The 8,666-nt window shown below is 41.9% G+C and overlaps 1 protein-coding gene across 1 annotated transcript in view; it reads left to right on the top strand.

Annotated features, from left to right (window-relative positions):
• Nucleotides 1-1,690: 1,690 nt before the first annotated feature.
• The window catches only part of RERE (arginine-glutamic acid dipeptide repeats), a 409,470-nt gene continuing 402,494 nt past the window's right edge, over nt 1,691-8,666 (top strand). Inside the window, exon 1 of the mRNA XM_069479289.1 lies at nt 1,691-2,134. The gene's annotated coding sequence lies outside the window, so the exon portion shown is untranslated. The remainder of the gene's footprint in view (nt 2,135-8,666) is intronic.

Genomic DNA, 8,666 nt, shown 5'->3' with positions numbered 1-8,666 from the left:
ATTTAATTGATACACTTTATCCCTCATTATTTCCCAACTGACGTCAAATAGTCCTATCCATATTTAGAATGTTGAAATCACTTTACCACATTTATTATGTTTTAAAATTCAGTTCTCACCTTATCAGATATATAAGGAGGTATTAACTAGTTTCTCCATTTCATAGCTGAGAAAATTGCAGCAAAGAGGATTTTTCTTGCTGTAAGTTACTCAGAAAGGTAATGGCAGGGACCCACTTGTTTTCATTTAAATGTCTTGGGTCACAGTCCAATAGTATCTGTGAGTCCAAACTATTCTTAAAAGAAACCATTGGATGTGGAAATTATAATCTGAATAGATATTCCAAAGGGAAAATTATCACTTTATTTGAAATAGATGAGGGAATTATTTTGAGCTATGTTCTATCCCTTGATTATTCTATTATATGCAGACCTTAACTCCTTCTGGAAGAGTGTATGGTATAAGGACACCAATACGCATTTACAGAATATTAACAAACCAATAATAGTTTGATGAATCACCCAGGATTCATGCCAGGGTCTGTGAAGGAACTCAATAAACATGATATGCATTTCAAAAACTGCTAGTCATAATTAAAATTTCTAAACCCCTCAATCCTATAAATTGTATTAAATAGAATGTGAGCATTTGGCCTGCCCCTGCTCCTTATATTAAATAGCATCATAGACTCTGTGATTATCAGCCTTTCTGGAGGTGGGACACAGTACTACATTCTTCAAAGAAAAGAAGGTGATGTTTGGCCTTTTCCTTGTGTTTTGTTTTTTTTTTTTAATTTTTTCAAACTTAGGTATAGAGTTATACCCTGCTCTTTTCTAAAATCCCCTCTGTATCTGTAGTTACGATCTCTTCTTTATGCTTGATGAGACTTTATATTATTCTTTTCAAATAAGCAGCGCGATTTACCCATTTTGTTTTTCTCTTTCTTAATTCATCTTTTGTCATTTACATTATTTAAACAATATTATAACGGCTCATCAGAATTTCGAAACAGTCCTCAAGGGAATCCTTTGAACCCACTCTGCAGTCCTCCAGGAATATGAATAGGCGTCTTACAAGACGGAAAAGGCAAATCAAGACACCGGTAATAACGGGAGCAACGGGACTCCCGCCAACCCTGCCCCGCGGGACCTGCCCGCTCCGCGCCGCCGCTCCGGGGCGGGTCTGCTCGGCGGCCGCCCGCCGGCTCCACCGAGCCGGCTCCACCGAGCCGGCCCCGCCTGGGGGACACGGGGGCGGGTCCCGGAGCGCGGCCCGCGGCAGGGAGGGCCGGCCTCGCACAAAGACGCGCCCCCGGCGGGGAGCCCGGCCCACCGGCCCGAGCCGCCGCCTGGAGCGCGCGCCCTCGAGCCCCGGGCCGCGGCGGCGCCGGATCCGGCCTCTCCTCAGCCACCCCATCTGCTCATTTTATTAAAAAGAAAAAAAAAAAAAAAAAAAAAAAAAAAAAAAAGAAGGAAGAAATCCCGCCCCCGCCCTCCCTCCGCCTCCCATTGGCCCGGCCCCCGCGCGCGTCACACCGCACTGCACCAGTGGGGAGGCGTGATACTGCGACGTGGGCCGGGCCCGGGCGGGGAGTGGGTGGTGGGTCGGTGCAGCAGCCCCGCCGCGGCTCCGCCACCATCGCGGAGGTGCCGCTGCTCCCACAGACGCTCGCGAACCGCCCCCAGCGCTCCAGAGCCTCCTTCCTCCCGCACGCCCCGAGACGCTCGCCCCGCTGGGCCTCGGTCCCCGCCTCCTTCCCCCTCCTCTTCCCCTCTCTCGCTCCCCACATTGTCTCTGCCTCATTTTCTCTCCTAGTTGAGGAAAGAAAATAATCACCACCATCCTTAGGAAGCACCCTCGCCCTCCGAAAAACAAAACCAGACATGATCCTGGGCTCCCGCTTCTGAAGGATTTGCCCGACCGAGGAGGAGGGAGCCTAGTTTCCAGTCGCAGTAAAGGTCACGGCAGGGAAGCCCCGGCAGCCCCTCCGCGTCGCGTCCCCGCGGGCCGGCCCCTTTCGGCCCTGCGCCCCGCGGCCCCGCAGCCTCCCCGCGGCCTCCCGCCCCGTACCCTCCACTTTCCCGAGAGCTGGGCCGCAAACACCTCTGTTGATGGTGTAGTGCATTAGGGGAAGGTAAGTCTCCAACTTGCCTGCGCCGTGTCGTGTGCTTTCTTTTTTGGCCCCCCATCCTGGTGACGGGGTGTTGGGGGGGGGGTGGGAGGAAGCAAAGAGGGTCGGCCGTGAAAGCAGTCATTCCTCTGGGGTGAGCCAGAAAGAAAAGGCTGGAGTACAAGTCGAGGGGAGCCAGGCGAGGGCAGAGCAGGAGGGTGGCGGAGAATAAAGGGCCAGGGACTTTTGTGGTCCTGTCCGGGCCAGGTGGCTGTCCTGTCTGCCTTCTGACCCCCTGTTCTCTCCAGGCTTCTTATTCATGCTCTTGTACTTGTCTGAGGTTAAACTATTTCATGTGACCAAATTATTGGCTGAACTGTGGGAGGAAAGGAAGTCAAGGACTGAAACTAAATTTCTTGAATGTTTGTGGATTTGGGGGTCTTGGGGGCGGACTTTTATTAAAATATAATTTTCTCCTTAGGGGGAGATTCCTCCTTTGTGTTCCAAATTTCTAGTTCTCCATGTGATTAGAAAATTATGAAATCCAAAATCACTTGCAGCAGAATTCTTACTATCATGTTTTAGTTCTGTGAGTGGCTTCTATTTATTTTTTTTTAAGGTTATGGAAAGAAGATAAGTAGTTTTACATAGACTGGAGTGTGTGTGTATGTGTGTGTTGGGAGGGGGGAAACTATTGCAGGTTTCCTTTGAAACTGGTTGCTTGAGAAGTTGTTGAAAGGAAAACAAAATGATTCATTGTTGAATTGTCATTTTCCTCTGTCTCTTTTCCAAGGTTTGCTTACAATTTTTCTGGATTACAGACTTCAAACATTGATTTAAGCAAAATGTGTCCTTGAGAAACTGGGTGCTTTAAATGTTTCAGTATGTGTTGCTATTTTAAGGTACATTTAGAAAGTAGTTTTGTATGAATCCTGAAATAGCTTTCTCCAAAGCAATTTTTTAAACACAAAAAAGATAACTAGTAAAAGGATGAACTTTGTGAATTATAAAACAGACGCGAATTAATGCATCCTATGTTTAGATTTGAAACAGTTTTCATAATTGCTTTCCATTTAAAGAGAGACCTTTTTGTCTGGTGTACACTGGTTTCTTTAGTCTCAGTCTGTTGGGGGAGGGGAGAGAGGATGGCTCTATACAATAATAAAATCATCTTTGGGTAGGTATTTCCTTCCATGGATTTGCTTGCTCAGTTAATTCCACTGTAAATTATAAACTGGTGTTGATTTTGATGGCCTAGTCTGGGTGGAAAGCTGGCTTCCAGCTCTCCCTGTTGTTGTTAAGGTCGAAGGGAAAAGAGGCAGAGGCAGACACACACACAGACACATACACACACACACACACACACACACACACACAATACCAGGCTGAGGGCTCATTGTTCTTCCATACACACATTCATTCTCTCTCTCCCATATTTGGGACTAGGTTTACACAGACAAACACAGCTCTTTTTGGGAGAGAGGAGAGAAGATGGGGGAAGGGAGGGTGCTTTTCTTTTTCAGCTTTCTTCCACCCATCTCATGTCTGGCCTTTTTTGCAACCTTGCGAGCCAGAAGAGTACATTGGAAACTAAAGGACACTCAAAAACATGTTCAGACTTCTCTTCTCTGCCTCCCTTTCTTCCCTTTGCAGCCCTGGTTTCTGCTGCTCTTTTCTTTTTTGTGTACGTAAAGATAAAATCCCTCCTTATATGTCCTGGCCTTATATTCAGCTCTCAGTGCTTTCGTATTCCTCATTACCCCTGACTTTGTTGGGGACAGTGATTTGTTCACTTGACCCTTATTGAGGTGAGTGTGACCATGGTCGTCTTTTGTAGGTAGGAATAGATGGTTTCAGTTAAGGTTATAAAGATTGTATTTGAGGTTAATATTTAGCAAAATGATGTGTGTGTGCTATTAATGGTGTGATGGTTTGATGGTCAGGTTTGCTGCCTATTGAGCTGTCAGTGTTCTTTCTGTAAATAGGGGTTATAAGAAAAGATCTGGGTTTTTGTGTTGGGGACTCCTTTGAACACTGGACAGGGAATAGGCTGAGAGTCCACCTGGGGTAAAACCCAGCTCTGGCCCAAGGATGGAGGTTGTTGTGAATACCTGTGGGTTGCAGAATAGCACCTTCTACTGGTTAATTGCTTTGAAGGATCTGGTCGAGAGGGTGGAGGAGGGGATTAACGGCTGAGGCTTAATGATTTTCTTTTAAACGTAGTTGTAGTGCCTTTCTGCAAATGCCACTTTCCTGAGCTGCTAATACAGATGCCCTTTGACAGGCATGGTTGCATGGAGGCTTTATTATGTTATTGGCTGTGTCTTGACATTAATTTGTTCTGTTATCAGAAGTATTTACACATTGTGACTTCCAAGGACTCTTTGGAATTGATACTCTTCCATCTTTTATGAGAAATACAGTGTATCTTGAAATATTAAACAAAATAAGTGGATTTATTTGCATTCCAGGTGTTGGAAACTGTACATACACTAGCAGCCTTTTAAAAAAGTTGTTAGTGTCATTAATAAAAAGTCAAATGAACCTATGCTATAGAAAGTAAAATCCTAGCACTGGACAGAGAGGTTTTTCTCAGATATTTAACCTGGGTATAAGGGTAGAGGAGGCGTTGGGATGGGGAAATCACCAAAATCAGCAATTTTGAATATGTAATAGTGTTGTATTGCAATACTGTTGTTTTTGGTAATCACATAAATAAAATTAAGTCTGATAGGATGATTTATTGTATGGATTAGATTTAAAAAAATAAAATTGGAGGCCAGAGAAAATGTGAAATGAGTGTATACACAGATTAACACAGAAGAGGACCAAATTTCTACTCAAAGGCTTGTAAACCAAGGTGCAGTTTCATAGATAATGCTTGATAAATGCCTTGAATGATTTTTATTATCACATATCCTAACCCATCTCAGTTGTTTTAAATGTAATGAACTGTTAGAGAGGTTTGCAGGGGACTCGTGTAGGGTAGACATCTTTTGTTTCAGACTGGCAATTTCTAGGAATATGATTTCTGATTCACTTTGCTTTCAAAATTTGAAGAAGAGTCTCTAAATTTGTGTATCTTTTACAATGAAACATGAAGAGTTCAAATGTATTATTTATTTAGTGGGAATGGAGTCAGGTAATTTTAATCCAGTATATTCTCTGCCAGTGTTTTATTGCAAGGAAGTTAGAGTAACTGAGAACCAATTCATACCGAAAAGATAATCCAAATCAAGAAAAAAAAACATGCCAGTTACTTTTCCACCTTTGACTTATTTGTCAGTCAAAAAATTAAAAAAAAAAAAATGGGGCAGTAATCATTGTCAGGTCCTGCAATAATTATGTGTAATATGGAACAGAAATATGCCAGGTGTTGTGAAAACACACACAAGAATATAATCTGTGCCTTTCTGAAAACCTGTGTATGTCAAATATTATGATGAATTTAGTAAGCACCCATTACTTTAAAATTAGTTTTGAATCTTTAACATCTTGTTCAAATCTCAGTAATCAAAAAAACATTTAAGTAGTAAAATAAGTTGTATATACCAAGTTCTTTTGGGAATAGTATGCTTTCCTACTAACTGCTTTTGGCAGCTACTTATGCAGTTGATTTAAAGGTTAAGATAGCAGAAAATTCAAATGTTTAAGTGAGTCATTAGTGTAACCTAGCTGTGAACTTCATTACACACACACATACACATCCTGAAACAATAAACTATTGTCTTACATAATCAGTTTCTGATAATACTGCGCTCTAGTTGATCACAGGGTTTTTTTTTTTAAACAACCATAATTCCTCTTGAATCATATTTAAGTGATTATTAATTATTAGTATCCTGATAATTATTCCAAAGTTGGAGCTTTGTTAGTCCTTTTTGTGATTTTGCTGAGCCTTTTGACTTGTGCTTGGTTTCTTGTCTGGCAGAGTTCTAGTGTTTATTAAATAAGAAAAATTTACAAAACACTAGAAACTTGTTTAGATTGCTTAGGCCATTTTAATGAATATTTGACTACAAATAACTTAAGCATGCCGAAATAATAAATACATTTACTACCTTGAAGTTTTGGTTGGAATTGTGATTTGTATAGCTAACTTTGTGTAAGATGTAATACATGTCTGTACAATAGGTAACTAGGTCAGAGAGTACTGTTAATGTAAGAAGTTTTTGGTAAAGTGACCTGTTTCTGCCAGTGTAAAATAATTTTTAACTGGTAAAATTTGCCAGTATATCAGCAACCATAAGTAATACATTTGACTGTGAAATTTTTCCTTATGTGGTTTTGTTACAAAATGATATGACCTTTAATTTATAAACCACTTGGTATTTGAGGAATCCTCATAGCCTATTTGTCTTGGGTTTTGCATCAGAACTTGAAGCCATGGATCATGCCCTAATTTTAAAGTAGTTATACATGTGACTTTTAAGAGTTTTGGTTAGGCTGTTTTGGTTGCAAGAAACAGAGAAGTCTTTCAAGTCATCTCAGGGTATTGGAGAAACGTGGAACAGAAATTTAAGCGGTATGAGTCAGGCCTCACTAAAAAGCAACAGCCGCAGGTTGAGTAGTGCCTCCTGGATATTGGATACTATTAGGGGCAGGGATCCCACTCAGCTTTAGTGACCAGATGCCTTATTGCCTCCTCAGCAGTAAGAGTTTGTTGTGCCATACCCTAGTTTCAGGGCTATATATGATTGTCCAGGCTGTGTATAGCAATATGGCTACCACTCTAAAGGGGGACAGTATTAGCATTGTTGTCCTGGACTAACTGAAAGAGAGCTTGTGAGCAAGTGTGGCCATGTAGCATCTCTAGAGTCCTGAAGCTGCAGCATGGGAGAGTCCCTCCTACGAAAACCCATTCCAGCACCCATGGCCACACATAACGCTCAGCAGAGCATGTGTGTGCACATTCATTGGCACCCGTGCATGTCCCTTAGGTTCCTGGAGGTCTCATTCTGGACCCCCTTCCTACTTTTGAGGTGGGGAGTGAGGGAGTACAGGGTGGGGTGAACACAGTTCCGGGGGAGTGTGAGTAGGAGAGAATGTGGGCATGTGTCTGTGTGTATGGACTGCCTGGAGAGGCAATGGAAACCTCCGTACTAGAGAGAACCTGGCTATGCTGGGCAAGTGTATCCACACAAGAGCAGCTTGGCTTAATTCCTAATGGGACACAGAGGCTGTGGCCACTGATTTAAATAGATGTTTGATATATGAAAATGTCATTCAGGTGAATTTAAACTGAATCTTCCTTATTAAACCCAGAGCCAGCCGTCCCCTGCCCCTTACTTTCCCACCTTTCTGTGTGTGTCACCGCATATGACTGAAGGAGAGTATGACTGATCAGTCTGTGATCCAGCTTTCCCTGGCAGGGCCACTGCATGAGGCTGTTCAGGTTAGACAATAATATGCTAACTTAAATTTTTTACTGAAGGAAGGCACTAAACAGCCAGGGCTGGCCCACCTAATCCTCTAATATTATTAACTCAGCTGCTTTATCTCTGATTTCTTTGTGTCTTTATGCCTCTGCTTCCACTTCCACTACGAAGGACTTTTTGTGTCTTTAATTAAAATTTCCCCAAAGAGAAGATCTGATAGGTCATTAGTTATTACCACTGTTGATTAATGGTTTGGGGTCAGACCACCTAATAAGCTACTCACCAGCCCCCAGATGGACTGCCCTTGAGCTGGGTGCTCACCCCTAAATTTATGTCCTTGTATGGAGGGACACAGTTGTAGCTGAGGGAATGGGAGACATTCTGAGCCATGGGGCCTGTGGAAAGGGAATTTCTTTTCTTCTGTTATATCCTGTCATGTTTTCCCATCTTCCTTTTCCCTGACATCTGGTATGGCTGTTGTTGCTTTTGATAGCTTATTCTATCTCACAGTTTATTTTGCTTTAAGAGATTACATAGTCATAACTGGTAGTTATGATCCCTTTTTTAGGTGAGATCATTTTATTGCATTTATCTTATCCTTTTATTTTCTGTGAATCTACCCACCTACCTGTCTACCGGTCTACCTATCAGCCTACCCAAGTCAGTGTTTCCCAAACTGTATTTATAGCGTACTTTTAATAATATGCTGCAAATATTTTAAGTATTTTGAGGTCAGATAAATTTATAATGCACATTAGCACCTTAAAGCCTCAGAAATGTCTTATAGAGGTTTTTTTTGGTTATTTTTTGTTTTCCCCCCTTGCTCCAAAGAATATCTGTGACCTTCTCATGAGATATAATATTCTGTAAAACACAGTTCGAGAAACACATGTAAAAATTCTTTCTTAACCAGATAGCTTGTTCTTTTTCCCCTTAATAAAGGAGTGAGTTCTTGAGTGTTACTGTCACAATGCTTTGTTGCTCTGTACTGTTTTTCTTCAAGCAATGTTTGCACTTTAGTGCTTCTAAGGGTACAAAATGACTGCTTTTTCCACCTTATACATATGTCATTCTGGAGTTATATTTAAGGTTTAGTCACTTTATTTTTGGACAACTGCAATAAATTGTATAAGCACTGGCAAGAATCTTTCAACAAATATGAATAATAAACAAAAGCA

This window comes from Eulemur rufifrons, chromosome 8, assembly GCF_041146395.1.
Source record: "Eulemur rufifrons isolate Redbay chromosome 8, OSU_ERuf_1, whole genome shotgun sequence".
NCBI classification, from domain to species: Eukaryota; Metazoa; Chordata; class Mammalia; order Primates; family Lemuridae; genus Eulemur; species Eulemur rufifrons.
Note: the sequence above shows the minus strand (reverse complement) of the source record. Positions and strands in the feature narration are given on the sequence as shown.